Source organism: Ochotona curzoniae, unplaced genomic scaffold, assembly GCF_017591425.1.
Source record: "Ochotona curzoniae isolate NIBS_2020 unplaced genomic scaffold, NIBS_Ocur_1.0 contig_4105, whole genome shotgun sequence".
Taxonomy (NCBI): domain Eukaryota; kingdom Metazoa; phylum Chordata; class Mammalia; order Lagomorpha; family Ochotonidae; genus Ochotona; species Ochotona curzoniae.
This window is the reverse complement of record NW_024466129.1, coordinates 6,188,763-6,204,625: the sequence shown is the minus strand read 5'-3', so window position 1 is coordinate 6,204,625 and position 15,863 is coordinate 6,188,763. Positions and strand designations below refer to the sequence as shown.

The 15,863-nt window shown below is 46.2% G+C and overlaps 1 pseudogene; it reads right to left on the bottom strand.

Annotated features, from left to right (window-relative positions):
• Positions 1-255: 255 nt before the first annotated feature.
• Positions 256-370, bottom strand: LOC121159344 (annotated as a pseudogene).
• Between the last annotated feature and the right edge of the window lie 15,493 nt (positions 371-15,863).

Sequence of the window (15,863 nt, the reverse complement as noted above, 5' to 3'; positions counted from 1 at the left end):
TCCTTCTTTTTTCTTTTTCTTTTTTTTTTTTCTTTTGAGAGTAGGCCAGGTTGGACCAACGCGGTGGCATACAGGTTAACCTCTCATTTGAATAACAAGGACCAAAACAGGATCATCTTCTGCTGTTTTCCCAGGTGTCATAACAGGAAGCTGGATGAGAAGTAGAATAGCCAGGATTCAAACCAGTACCCATTTTGGATGTGGGATTAACCTGCTCTGCCATATACCATCCCCCATTACCACCAACTCATCCTGAAAGTTCTTTTACTTCTCACTTCTTCATGAATTTGCGTGACATCCTTGCACAGGGGCCATGCTAATCTTTTCTGTATCGTTCCAATTTTAGTATATGTGCTGCCGAAGCGAGCACCTGAAAGTTCTTTTACTTCTTCTTTGTTTAAAATTTTTATTGGATTTCTTTTTTTAAAAGATTTCTGATTTTAAGATTTTTTTTTTTAAGATTTATAGATTTTACTGGAAAGATAAGATCTTCCATCTGCTAGTTCATTCAATAAATGGCCACAATGGTCAGAGCTGAGCCGATCCAGAGCCAGGAGCCTCTTCCAGGTCTCCCACATGGGTGCAGGGTCCCAAGACTTTGGCTGTCCTCTACTGCTTTCCCAGGCCACAAGCAGGGAGCTGGATAGGTAGTGTGGTGGTGGGGACATGAACTGCCACCCATATGGGGTCCTAGTCCTTGCAAAATGAGGATTTAGCCATTGAGTCATTGCACCAGGCCCTTAAAACTTATATTTCCACAAGAACCTTCATTTTTTGCAACAGCAGCTAAGAATAGCTGATATGGGGGCAGAAAGCCTCAAAAACATACGCATGCCCAAGTTTGACTAGATCTGACTGTGCAGCAATAGATGTGCTAGGGCATTGTTGAAAACAATAAATGAATTAGTGTCATATCAGGCCATCAGCATAGATTGACTTCCCCTGTAATACCTGGGACTGCGTCAGGCTAAAGCCAGAAGCTCAGAACTCAATCCAGAACTCCATGTGGATGCCAGGAACCCAAGGACTCAAGCTGTCACCTGCTGCCTCCCAGCGTGCGCATTGGCAGGAAGTGGGATTGATGGCAGGGCCAGGTCCCCAGTAGAGGTTGTCAACACGGAACGTAGACTTCCCAAGTGGCTTCTTCGCAACCAAACCAAATGCCTGCTTGCCTCCATGAATATCTTAAAATGCACATACAGAAAAGACTAAAGCACAAATACTTTGTAAAACAGTCTATTGCAGAGCCGAAAATTGAATGCACAATTGGAATTAAATATTTGCTGCATGAGCTCAACAGTATTCTTTAACTGGCAGAGGAAACAATAGAGTTTATGTAATCCAAAAAACAAGGAAATTAATTTAAAAAATGAACAGAACCTTAGAAAAACGTGGGATATTATGTGCATCAACATAAATAATGGAAGCACCAGAAAAAGAAGAAAAGGCACATACATGTGACGTATTCAAGGAAATAATGGTTGAAAATGTCCCAGATGTAAGGAAAAATCAGCCTAGATTTCCAAGAACCTCCATGACTTCCAAATAGGTTAAAATCACGAATATTCATACCTAGATTCATCACAGCAAAAATGTTGTAAACCTAAAATAGACAATCTTGAATCAAGCGATGTATCAGGAACCCCAGCACCTGGCGTGATGGGACAGTGGCTAAATCCTTGCCTTGCATGTGACGTGCTGGGATCCCATGTGGACGCGGGTTTGCGTCGGGGTTACTCCACTCCCCATCCACTTCCCTGTTTGTGGCCTGGGAAGACAGTAGAGGATGGCCCAAAGCAAGGGGACCCTGTGCCTGTGTTGGAGACCAGAAAAAACTCCTGGCTTCTGGCTCCTGGCTTTGGATCAGCTCAACTCCAGCTCTTGAGGAATGAACCAGTGGATGGAAGATTTTTCTCTCTGTCTCTCCTTCTCTCTGTAAATGGAGTAAAATTGAATTAATAAAAATTGATTATGTCATATATATATTTTTTACTGAGAATGCCCATGTAAATGTGTAAAATAGAAACGCTTTAACAGCAGCCAAGCATTTGGCACAGCAGTGAGGACACCACTGGTGATGTCCACCTGGGTTGAATTCCCAGCTCTGCTCTGAATTCTGGCCACCTGATTATGCGTGTGTGGAAGCAGCAGGTGCTGTCTCAAGTTCCTGAATCCCTACCAGCTGTGTGGGATTTTGTCACAGAGTTCTCCGTGCCTGGCTTTGGCATGCCCTGTTCTGGCCAGCAGCTCCCAAGATTTATTATTCCTCCAAACAAATATTTAAAAAAAGTCAGATCATGACCCCAGAAATCAATGAGTTGTGAGGACGGTATGGTTCATTAAAGGAATGGGCAACGTGATGTCTCCCCTGAGTTGCTTGTGCAGGAATACGATAGTGAACAGGTGTGGGGCTGTGGCTTCTCTGCTGTCTCCTTCTATGATCAGCCCTGACCGTTGGAGCACCTGGCCCAGTGGTTGAGAAGTTGGCTTGGGATTCCTGCCTCTGCTAGCTTCACATCCCAGCTCTAATGTCAGTTCTCTGCCAATGCACTCTCTAGGAGGCAACAGGGAAAGGACCAAGCAGTTGGGTTCTGTCTACGCAGCACATGTGGGTTGAATTTCTGGTTCCCAGGCATTTAGAAGGTGTTAGAAGGCAACACACAGGACAGAAAGTCAGTTTCTCTCTCTTTCTCTCTCCCCTTCTCCTTCTCTCTCTCTCTCTCTTCCTTCCTGCACAACAAAATAATAGAAAATGTAAAAGTTGAATGGCAGTATTATTATATATAACTACATTAAAAACACATCGTAATCAACAGTGCTTGGAAAATAAGCACTTAATTACTGACTTTCAGACACCTGTTTTCCAAGTAAGGCGCTGATTCTAAGAGCCTCCATGTACGGGGTCAAGTGCCCATCTTTCTACAGACTCCTGGATTTCCAGAGATTTCATGTCTTCCAGTTTCTTAAAATCATTTTGTCACAGAGTGTCCGTAGCAGTTTTACTTTTAATATTTCAGAATTGTAACAATCTGAACCTCTGTCAACAAAGATAAATAAAATGCAATGGATCTGCACAATGAAAATGTACAGATCTGTAAAAGAAATGAAGCATGCTGAGAGAAATATTTAAAACAGGCAGGTCCTTTGATACAAAGGGAAGTGGAGGGAAAAGATGCAGTTTCTTTTGGGGTGTTGGAAATGCCCTAAAAATGATTGTGGTTGTAGCTGTACCATTCGTGGGCATACATCTGTCACCCCTTTCCTCCCGCCTCGTGGTGTGGAGATGTGTATGTTTCAACAGAGTAAGACCTTGCCTTGGCCGTGAGCCTCCCCACTCCAGCCCACCCCTGACACATGGCGATTCTTATTGGTCTGCCTCTTGCTTTGATCTCGCTGCATGCTTTTAACAGCTGGTTCTTATGCCAGGGTTTTTCCAAAGAAATTGATTTTAATTTTTTGCCTCTTAATTTTTAAGCAAAAAAAAAAAATTAAGGCATCTATTAAAATAGTATTTCTGACCGAGAGAACGAGACTGTCTTATTAGGTAGATGTGTCTCTGAAATGCCTGTAACAGCCAGAACAGGGCATGCCAAAGCCAGGCACGGAGAACTCAGCCAGGCCTCCCACACAGCTGGTAGGGATCCAGGAACTTGAGACAGCACCTGTTGCTTCCACACACGCATAATCAGGTGGCCGGAATTCAGAGCAGAGCTGGGAATTCAACCCAGGTGGACATCACCAGTGGTGTCCTCACTGCTGTGCCAAATGCTTGGCTGCTGTTAAAGCGTTTCTATTTTACACATTTACATGGGCATTCTCAGTAAAAAATATATATATGACATAATCGATTTTTATTAATTTAATCTTGCTTCATTCTGTAATTGTTTTAAATAGAACACAAATAATGAGGATCTTAGTGATAATAACCGAACTAGTGATTGCGTTGAAATGGTGGCAAGATAAAAGCAACAGAAAGAATCTATGACAATACATGAATTACATGTGTTTTTATTTTATTCCCATCCAAGCATCACAGGATCTTCAGCCAAAACTTTAGACGTATGCCATGCGAATTTTTTTTTTCATTTTTGACATTTTCCAACTCTCTTAGTCACAGAAAAGCCATAGCTTTCCACACGCCTTTCCATTTGGTTGGCGTAAAGCTTTATGTGTTGAGATGTGCTTAATGTGGTAATCTGCTTGTTCTGCCTTATGTCCCAGTTAGCTGCACACAGTCACACATCACAGTTCTGAGAAATGAATCCACAGGGGACTTCGTTACACTTACACAAGCCTAACTATGCAGCCCACCTCGCCCTTGGCTGTAGTACAGTCTTAGGGCTCCACTGTCTTACATGCAGTCTGGCATCGGCCATGACATCACCACGTCTCTGCTCTGTACTCCCAGGAACACACGTGACCCCGAAAGAACTCCTGAAGAACAGGGGGTTGGAGACCCATCCATCCTTGCCTTCTCTGTGTACTGTCTAAGGCAGTGATGGTGGGCACTGAATAACTAAGCTTTGCATTTGTTTTTGTTGTTGTTGTTTTGGTCTATTATTTGTAAAGCTTTGACTTTCGTTCACCCATGCATACAATAAGTGGGAGGTGTGCTACAAGAGACCTCTCCCAGATGGTAGATTGAAGAAATCCAACAGGCAAGAGTCTCAAGTGTTGAAACTCGAGTCTTTTGTCCCTAGAACTGATAAAGTGTGTGCAATGCAAAACAAGTCGACTCAGCCTCTGTCACTGATGGGCATCCTTTGGCACAATGAGCCGTTGTGTGAGCAGAGGTGAGAGGCTCAGTGGCTCGGTGACGGATTGATTAATGTGTGGTAATGAGGCACAGGGCACTTGGAAAACTATATGCAATGATGGAAGTAAAAGACAGGTTTATTTATTTTAAGGCATGAATGAATGTGAAGAAGTTTATTGGAAGTTTCTCAGGGAAGAAAAAGGATTTACACTTACAACTTCCAGTCTCTAAAATATTCTCACCCCCTCCTTACCATGCCAGTCCCTGAAAAGTTACACTGCCCATACCAATGGCCTCTGAGCCTCGCAGAGCTTCTTAAGACATTGAAAGTCTAGGGCCTGGTGCAACGGCTCAATTTGCTCATCCCCTTCTTTAAGCGCCCAATCCCATATGGGTGCTGGTTGATGTTCTGGTTGCTCCACTTCCCTTCCGGCTCTCTGCTTGTGGCCTGGGAGGGCAGTGGAGGACGGCCCAAAGCCTTGGGACCCTGCACCCATGGAAGAGACCCTGTACCCATGGAGGAGATCCTATACCCATGGAGGAGCTTCTGGCTTCAAGTCAGATCAGCTCCAGCTGTTACTGCCACTTAGGGAGTGAATCTGTGGATGAAAGACCTTTGTCTCTCCTCTCCATAAATCTGTTCTACGTTTCAAATAAAAAGAAATAAATCTTTTTTTTTTGTTTTTCATTGGAAAGGCAGATATACAGAGAGGAGAGACAGAGAGGAAGATCTTCCGTCCGATGATTCACTCCCCAAGTGAGCGCAACGGCTGATACTATGCCGATCCGAAGCCAGGAGCCTCTTCCGGATCTCCCACGTGGGTGCAGGGTCCCAAAGCTTTGGGCCGTCCTCGACTGCTTTCCCGGGCCACAGGCAGGGAGCTGGATGGGAAGCGGGACTGCCAGGATTAGAACCGGCGTCCGTATGGGATCCCGGGCGTGCAAGGCGAGGACTTAACCACTGCGCCATCGCGTGGGGCCCAGAAATAAATCTTAAAAAACAAACACACACATACTAAAAGTCGTCATATAAGTTCTTCCCCCACAAGCCCCTGCTCCATCTTGCCTTAAGGTAATTCCCTCTGCACACTGGAGGAATCCCAATATTTACATAACTGCATCAAGAAAAAAATTTTTTGCAAGTTCATTTTGGTGTAAAGAAGATGAAAATCATGCAGTTTTTTTTTTAAATTTTGATTTTTTTTTTATCATCTATGTAGTTGAGAGGGATGAGGGGGGCCAAGACATGGAAGAATGGAGGAAGGTAGGTGAAACAAATGTTTCAGTTCTCTTTTTCCTTTTTCTTTTTTTTTTCATTCTGTGTTCACAGAGAGGAAGGGAAGGGACCGCTCCTTGCTGTCAGACTGCACCAGCTCCCAAGGATGGGGGGACAGTCATTTGATGACATCTTAGATAGCTGGATGTGGGCAGGAATGTTTCAGGCTGTTACTGAAAGAGTTTTGATAGATCAGAGACGTCATCGGCTCTGTTACACCGGGATGAGAAAATCGTTGCAAGTCTATTGGCTGACTAAATCCACCTTAATACATCCTCAGGCCCAGAACACATTGCAAAGTTTAGCCAGGAGAATTGTCCAGCCTGTTCTGCTTCCCATTCTCTGGCAAGGCATTTGACTTCCTCTCCTGGCCTAGACGAGCTGGCTGTCATGTCACCTGCGTACTTCTGGGCATGCTGTCCACTGCACGGGTATCAACAATTGAGGAAGCGCAGTCCTGAACCATGTACTCCAAGGTCGAACTGCATATATTATGTGGTAGGGGTTTCTGTCCTGCATTCTAGCTGGAAACTCCCCAAAGAAGCCTTACATGAAGTGACCTCAAAATTGACTCTTGTGTGCAGGGTCAGATTCAGTCTGTCACCTGCACCAGCCAACACACATCTCAGTGGATGCAGCTGCCTGGTCAGTTCCACTCCCAGACCCATCCCACACAAACTGAGGGAGGGGCGTTGCAGCCTAGCTCAGCCTAGCCTACCTCAAGCCTAGTCCTTATGCATACTAGCAGGTTCCACAGCTTAACTGGGGTGACCCCTATAAACCTCACCCGGCCTGCCCCCAGCCCCAAGTTTCCCTGTGTGGTGACCTGTGCTACAGCCTAGCTCAGTCCATCCCACATCCATTCAGTTCTCATGCACACCCAACGCTGCTGTGGCTTAGTTCAGTTTGACCAGCCCTCAGATTCAACCACATTTAGGCCTGAGGATACTGTGCTTGGTTCAGCCCAATACAACACCAGCCCTGGCTCTGATGCTCACCAGTAGGAGATGCAGCCCAGCAGGTGAGTGCCCACAGTTCCCCTACCAAGCCTGGTTTCAGCCCTGGATCCTGTGCTTGCCCTAAAGATACTGCGGTCCATCCTAACATGACTCATATCCAGTGCCAGCCTTTGCCAATTAGTGCTACAGCCTAGCCTGGACAGCCTGGACCCATTCTGGTTCTTGCACAGGTACAGCAGCCTCGCCTACCCTGGCCCACTCCCTACGAAGCCCACATGCTGGACGATGGGTGCTACAGTCCTGCCTGGACTGGCCAGCCCCTACTCTCACCAATGGAAACAGTGGCAAAACAGGGGAGTTCCCAGAGCTCCCCTACAAGGTCTGCTCCCAGCCCTGGGTCATGTGTGTGCCAGCAGAATGCTCCAGCCTAGGCTGAGAAAGCCTGCTGCCAGTCTCGGCATTTGCCAGCAGGTGATACAGCCTGGCTCAGCCTGGCCTGCCCCTAATCCTAGTTCTCACCTGAGTGCTACAGCCAAGCCCAATCTGGCCCACCCCAAGCCCTGGCTATCACATGAACTAGCATGTTGTGGCCCAAACCTGTACTTGTCTGTCTCTGGTCCTGGCTCTTGAATGTGCCAGCATGTTCTACGGACCGGCCCAGGCTGGGCTGCCCCCAGGCCTATCCCACATGTGTGCTGATGCATGCTGCAACCCAGCCTGGCCTGGCCTGCCCCTAGTCTTAGCTTCTGCCAGAGAGCATTACAGCCTGGTGCTGCCTGATGTGGCCTACAACCTGACCTGGCTCTTGAGCATGCCAGCAAGTGCTGTAGCCTGGCCCAGCCTGGTCTGTCCCCAGACCTGGCCCACACAAATGCTGATGAATGTTGTAACCTTGCCGGGTTTGGCCTGCCCTCTGCTTTAGCTCTTATGCTCCCTAGTGGGAGCTGTGGCCCTTCAGGGGAGTCTCCCAAGTTTCCCTATCAGACCTAGCCCCAGAACTCACAAATGCCAACAGGTGCCATGGCCCTGCTTGGTTTGTCTGCTCTTAGTCCTGGCCTTTGCATGTGCTGGCATGTGCTGCAAGCTAGTTTAATCCAGTCTCCTCCCAGCCCCAGCTCTCTCGAAGTCCTGCCTGGCTCATCCCAGCCTGGCTCCGCCCGCAACCACCCCCAGCTCCTCACATAAAACAGCAGGTGTTATCTTCCTGCAGAGGCGAGCCCTCCAATTCCCTAAGGATATGTCCCTGGCTCTGACTCTCTTGTATTCTGGTGGCTGTTGCAGCCAAGCCTGATGTGGCCCATCCCCTGCTCCAGCGCTTGCAGACTATGGCCTAGTCTAGCCAGGCCCAGCTTTTGTATGTGCAGGTGATGCTACTTAGCCCAGCCCAGTCTCCCACATGGGTGAGTGGTTGGTCCTGAGCTAGACATGCCTTCTAGCCCCTGCATCCCCAAACAACCCTGTCTCAGCTCCCTCAACTACTTGCCAGTACAGTGGCCTGGTCCGTGGAAGCCCCCAGAAGTCACTCCTGACCTGTCAGACGTGCCCTCAGCTGCCCCACTCCAACATGTCCCCAGTCCCTCTTCCTTGGGAATCTGCAGCATCCTACCCTCTACCACACAGGGCAATGGCTTACCCAGGGAACAGGGTGACATGTCCCAGCACAGCGTCCCCCTTTCTCACATACCTTTAAAAAAGTTTTTTAAAGTGGAACAGGTAACTATGCTTGCACATTGATACAGTTAACAGATTTGGCATTAACCAGCCTCAGAATGCCTGCCTTGTATTGGCTATTTTACTCCCAGCAGTGTAACATATGCTTAGGTACAAGGCAACCTAGGCTGTTGCCATAGCTGGGACATAGTTTTTTTTAGAATATATGCTTTACAAGGATTTTGAAAAGATCCCTTGTATGCATGGTTTTCAAAAAAAAAAAATAGAAGCAAAATAAACTTACTTTCTAAAAATTTCCACAAACTTTTTGAAGTAAGCTTATGCATGTTTCCCACTTAAATAAGAGGCATATTAAACGTCATATTCAGAGATTTAAAAAAAAAAAACCTGCTCTCTCAACCTATATTAGTTTCTTTTTGCAATGTTTTTACAGTCTGCCTTTACGTTTCACTGGAATCTAACTGCTGAAATTACCAGTAAAAATTTAAGCGATATTTGTAGGGTTTTTTTTAACAACATAATTGATACTCATCTATTAGAAATTTGACTAATACTTAATGTGTTAGGCTAAGTAATAAAATAATATTAGATAGTTACTTTCGCCATCAGTTGCTAATGGAAGCATGCACTGTCATTGGCTGACTGTCCTATTGCACTGTGGATATGCAACAGCATGACAAGGGACCGAGACTCTAAATCAAGGGAGGCTTGTACAAGACTGTGCACGCTCTCTCCCTTCCAACACAACACAAGACATATGTCAACATCACAGTGGTTGAAGGCAAGAAGTGGCTTTGGCTTATCACCCACTTGTCAAACAAACTTTGTGACGTAAAGGGGCTATGTTGCAGATGAAGGAGCAAAAGCATGGAAGTCAGGGGGAAAAAGCAATAAAAAAAAGTTCAGGTGATTATGAAAATTCAACGTGGCCAAGAGACCCAGTGCTTCTCAAATATATGCCAACCGATCCTCTAAGTGAAGGGCTTTGCTTGAATATCCTGCTCATCAAGGGATTTAGGCATTGGCCCAATGTCCCTACTCAATCACTTCAGAGTCTCATTTATTTTAACTTTAAAATATATGTAAAAATTGCATTCTAGCCTTGTTCTTTTTTTATTTTTTTTAAAGATTTATTTATTTTTATTGGGAAGTCAGATATACAGAGAAGAGGAGAGACAGAGAGGAAGATCTTCCATCCGATGATTCACTCCCCAAGTGACCGCAATGGCTGGTACTGCGCCAATCCGAAGCCAGGAGTCAGAAGCTCTTCGGAATCTCCCATGCGGGTGCAGGATCCCAATGCTATGGGCCGTCCTCGACTGCTTTCTGGCGACCATATGGGATCCCGGTGCATTCAAAGCAAGGATTTTAGCCGCTAGGCTACCACACTGGGCTCCCATTCTAGCCTTTTTCAATGGTACTATATGAAAAGGTTTTTATTTGAGGAGCAGGAAAGTTTCCTGGTTTTGTGTGTGTGTGTGTGTGTGTGTGTGTGTGTGTGTGTGTGTGTTTAGCTAACAGACATTTTTTGAAAAAAAAAAAAAAAAAAAAAAGGTGTGGGCCCAGCCCCAGCACCGTGACCTAGCGGCTAACGTCCTCGCCTTAAACACACCAGGATCCCATATGGGTGCCGGTTCTAATCCCTGGCAGCTCCACTTCCCATCCAGCTCCCTGCTTGTGGCCTGGGAAAGCAGTTGAGGATGGCCCAAAGCTTCGGACCCTGCACCCGCATGGGAGACCTGGCCTGGAGAAAGTTCTTGGTCCCTGGCTTCGGATCTGTGCAGCACTGGGCATTGTGATCACTTGGGGAGTGAATCATCGGACGGAAGATCTTGCTCTCTGTCTCTCCTCCTCTCTGTATATCCACCTTTCCAATAAAAATAAATAAATCTTTTTTAAAAAAATAGGTACCTCCTGGTTCTATTCACTCGTACTATGACCAAGCCTTTTAGATGATCACATATTTTTCCAATTTTATGAAAATTACCATATCATGTATGTAAAATCTACACATGTACTTTAAAGGTTAATAATAAACTGACCACTGCAATACTACCATTTGATAAACAAAAAAACCTCACCACCTTAAAACTCCCAGCTGACTCTTCCCACATTGCATCTCCTGCCTGCTCTCCCTTCCAGAAAACTCTGTCCAAGGGCCAGTGTTATGAAAGAGCAGATTAAAGCGTTGCTTGCACTGCTGGAATCCTTATCAGAGAGCTAGCTCAAGACCCAGCTGCTCTGCCTTCAGTCAGACTCCCTGCCTACGCACCCGAGGAAGTGACCGGAAATGATGACAGGAAAAGGTGGGTCCCTGCCACCTGCAGGAGAGGCTCAAGAGGAGCTCCGGTCTCCTGGCCTTGCCTTGCAGCATCCCGCTGTGGTGGTCACCTGGCAAGGGCACCAGAGGACAGATCCCTTCCTCTTTCTCTCTGTCCTTCTGCTTTCCAAGTAAATAAATAAACCTTTTAAAAAGAAGAAGAAGAAGAAGAAACATACCTCACATTGGGTGTTAATCATTCTTTCATGCTTACTCATGCTGGTGTTGTTGGACATTTTGGGTTTTGTTTTTATAATGACAAAGATGTTGTGTCTCCAGCACCCACAGGTGCTCGTGAGAACCAGGGTGAGTGTAGAACGGGCTGGGCTAGGTCTCATCTCCTGTTGAACCACATGAGGGCTATGTCTGGATGTAGACCAGGTGTGGCTGGGCTGCAACACCCAACAGTAAGAACTGGATGGGGTATCGGCCAGTTGGGCAAGGGCACACTTCCTGCCAGGACAAGAGGTGGACAGTCAACCTGGGCCAAGGACCTACCGGTGTGTGTAAGATCTGCCACAGGAAGGTGACCTGATAGAGGAGCTTGGGGAATTCCTTTGACAGGACACAGTCCATGCAAGTGAGTACAAGGAGCAAGGCAAGAGGCAGCCCAAACCAGGCCAGGCTACAGTACTGGCCAGCATACATGTGGATCAGGTCTGGGGTTTGGCCAGGCTGGGCAAGTTCATAATATCCACTGGCAGATCTGAGGACCTGGACAAGGTGCAGGAGGGACCAGGTCTGGCTACAACAAGCAAATTCACACTACGGCCAGGGCAGGGGAATGGCTGGGCTGGCTACAGCCCCAACCAGCAGGAGCTGGAACTGAGAGCAGGCTGGATTGAGCCAGGCTGAAGCACCCACTGGTTGATGCTGAAGTGGGGCAAGCTATGCCAGCCTAGCTTTGACAGTGGATGCTGTCGGCTCCTTTCCCATAATAGTGAGTGGATTTTAAAAACCAGTGTAATATGGCAGAAGTCATGCTATGTGGTTTACAACACTGGTTCAGGAAGGATCGCACAGTTTCTACGTGGTTAACTTAAAATTTTGCTCTTAGAAGGCTTTGGCCTTCTTGTAAAGGTTGGGATCACACTGAGATTAAAACTCTCACATCGGGAGCGCAAGCTAGCACACTTGGGGAGATAATGACAGAGTGCAGAGGAATACAAAGAGAGATGCTACCCGCCCAGCTGTACATATCCCACCCCTAGATGCGTGATTGTAAGAAGGGAGTGCTGGCAGAACTCCCTGGCCAGCTGCTTTCCGGTCCTAGCCCACAGAAACGGTAGCATGTTATTTCCGGTTACTGAGTTGGAGGTTTTTGCACACAGCCACTGGACTCCAGGAACATGGACAGCAAATTGTCTTCCAAGGTGGATGCACTGGCTCTTAATAGTGATGAACGAGTGCCTGTCGTTTTGTGTCTTCTCCACTCTAGTTTTGCCTGCTCTGGGACAGGAAAAATATGACAGAAAGTAAAAATTTTGTTCTCATTTGGAATTGCTTAATTATCAGTGACCTTGAACATTTTTTCACATTTATTGCCTTTTTTTCCTCTTTCTTTCTCTTCCTTTCTTTCTTTCTCTTCCTTCCTTTCTTTCTTTCTTTCTTTCTTTTTCTTTCTTCCTTTCTTTCTTCCTTCCTTCCTTCCTCTTTTTTTAAAGATTTGTTTTAATTGAAAAGGCAGATTTACAGAGAGACAGAGAGAAAAATCTATTTGCTGGTTCACTCCCCCATGTGGCCACAATGGCCAGAGCTGAGCTGATCCAAAACCAGGAGCCAGGAGCATCTTATGGGGCTCCCACTGGGTGTGGCGTTTCTAGGTTTTGGACCATTCACTGCTTCTTTCCCAGCTCACAAGCAGGGAGTTGGAAGGGAGGTAGAGCAGCTGGGACATGAACTGGTACACATATGGATCATGGTGCATGCAAGTTTTATTTATTTGAAAGGCAAAGTGAGAGAGAGAGAGAGAGAGAGAGAGAGAGAGAGAGAGAGAGAGAGAGTTTCATCTACTGGTTCACTCCCCAAATAGCTGTAACGGTTGAAGTGGAGTCAGGCAAAAGTTAGGGGCCAGGAGGGTCTTCCAGGTGTCCCATGTGGCTGCAGGGCTGAAGCAATGGGCTGTTCTATGCTGTCTTCCTAGGCACATCGGAGGGGAGCTGAATCAGAAGCGGAGTGACCAGGACTAGAATGTATCCCCCTTTGGGATGATAACGCTGTTATAACCAGCTATGTAACAGTGCCGGCTCTGACAATAATCTTTTTAAGAAATGATGTAGAAATAACTGGGTATCTCATGCAAAAGAATGAAGTTGAACCTTTACCTACAGCCTACAATAACCCAAAAATAGATCAAAACCCTAAATGTAAGCATGGAAACTTAAAACTTAGAAAAAACCAGAAGCCTCAATTTTTGTGACCTAGCAATAGCTATGATTCTGAAAACACAAGTAACAATAGAAAAGTTTAAATAAATCATTTTAGAAGTACAACTGATTGAATCTACACATCTAGTTTATAAGACAAAGAGAGATACCTCCAGACAAGGGCTGTAAAAGCCTGGTGTTACCAATACACCTGGGCTATTGAACATGAGTCAATAATCCACTTGTATGATTATTGGCTCCATGCACCAAGTCCATTGCTGCTGGACAGTGAACAAATTGTACATGATCAAAAAGTGCTAGTGTGCAGAATACATGAGCAATAGCTACTTCGGCAATAAAAGACAACCCAGTCTTAAAATGAGCTAAAAATTGTGATAGGTATTTCTCCATAGAAGACACATAAGTGATCAATAAGCATTTGAAAATTGCTCAACATTATTAGTCATTAGGAACTACAAATCTAAAATATGAAGAGTTACCATTTCATATGCACTAGAACGTCTATAATAATAATTTTAAAAGGGGGCTGGTAGTGTGGCCAAATGGGTTAAGCCACTGATGGCAAGGCCAGCATCTTATAGAGGTGAAAGTTTTAGTCCCATCTCCCCTGCTTCCTGACCAGCTCCCTGCCAATGTGCCTGGGAAGCAGCAAATTATAACCCAAGTCCTTGGCCCCTGCACTCACGTGGAAGACACAGAGCAAGCTCTTGGCTCTTGGTTTCAATCTGGTCCCGCCCCATTCATTGTGGCCATTTGGGAATCAACCAGCAGATGCAAGGTCTCTCTCTCTCTCTCTCTTTGTCTCTCTCAAATTCTTTCTTCCAAATAACTAAAATCAAGCCTTAATAAAAATATAAATAAAATAAGCGTAAGTGATCATGTGTTGGCTAATGTGTAGATAAAATTGGAACCCTTTCCTTTTCTGATGGGAATATAAAATAATGTGACTCTTGAGGGAAACAATTAGGCAGGTTCTCAAAAAGCTAAATGTAATGGTCATTTAAAATTTATTTTAATTAAATAAATTAAATTTCTTTTAATTGAGAGGATGCATGCCCATGTGGGCCTCTGATTAGGGTTGGGAGGGTCAGGTATGAAGGAAGGTGAGTGGGACAAAAGTTTTAATTTTTTTTCTCCTGTGTCCACAGGGGAGGTGGGAGAGAGACGGACTGCTCCTTGCTGTCAAACTAAGCCAGCACCCAGGCATGGAGTGCAGTCATTTGATGATGGCTTAGAGATTCCTCTGTAGAGAGAAGTGTTCTGAGAGTGTTACTGGAAGAGGTTGTTTCTTTTTAAAGATTTTGATTATTCTTATTGGAAAAGCAGATACACATAGAGAAGACACAGAGAGATCTTCCATCCACTGGCTCACTCCCTTAGTGGCTGCAATGGCCGGAGCTAAGCTGATCTGAAGCCAGAAGTCAGGAGCTTCTTCTGGGTCTCCCATGCAAGTGCAGGGTCCCAAGGCTCTGAGCCGATCTCTATGACTTACCCAGGCTACGTGCAGGGGCTGGAAAGGAAGTAGAGCAGCTGGGATGCCCATATGGACTCTTGGCACATGTAAAGCTAGGCTATTGTGTTGGGCCCACTGGAAGAGTTTTGTTAGCTCTGAGAAGTTATTGGTTTTTTTGAATCCAGGGTTGGAAAAAATCTTTCCAAAGTCTATGGGCCGACCAAGTCCATCTTAGTGCACTCACAGACCTAGGAACATGCTACAAGCTTGGCCAGAATTGTTCAACCTGTTCTGCTTTCCATCTTCTGACAAGGTACCTGACTTCCTCTGTTGGTCTAGATGATCTGGCTGTCATGTCCCTGTGTGCATCTGGGCATGCTGGCCGTTACTTGGAATGCATGTATTGGGCATCAGCAACTGAGAAAGCCCAGTCCCAGTACATGCATTCCAATGTTGGTCAACATATCCTGTGACTTTTCCTGGTGCTTGGGGTCCGAGTCCAGTAGTTTAGTTGGGAAGTCCCCCAAGAAACCTCACCTGAGATGACCTCAGACATGACTCTTGTGTGTGCCAGGCATTGAGCTTGGTCTCTCAGGTTTGTTCTGTCACCTGCACAAGCCAATACATGTTGGCAGGTGCTTCAATCAATCCTGACTTGGCCTGCCCTCAATCTCAGCTATTGCTGGAGAGTGTTGAAACCTAGCTCAGCTGACTGTGGTCCATACCCTGTCCTGGCTCTTGTGTATGCCTGCTGGTGTTGTGGCCAGGCACAACCTGTCCTGTCCCCAGACCTGGCCCACACAAATGCTAATGAGTGCTGCAGACTTGACTGGCCTGGCCGGCACTGAGTCCTGGCTTCCATGCTCCCCAGAATGATATGTGGCCAAGTATAAGAGTTCCCTAAGTCCCCCTACTAGGTCCGTTCCCAGTCCGTTCTCATAAATGCTAATGGGGACAGTGGCCCTGCTTGGCATGATCTGCCCTCAGGCCTGGCCCTTGCATGTGCTAGCGGGTGTTGCAGCCTGGTCCCACCTGGCCTCT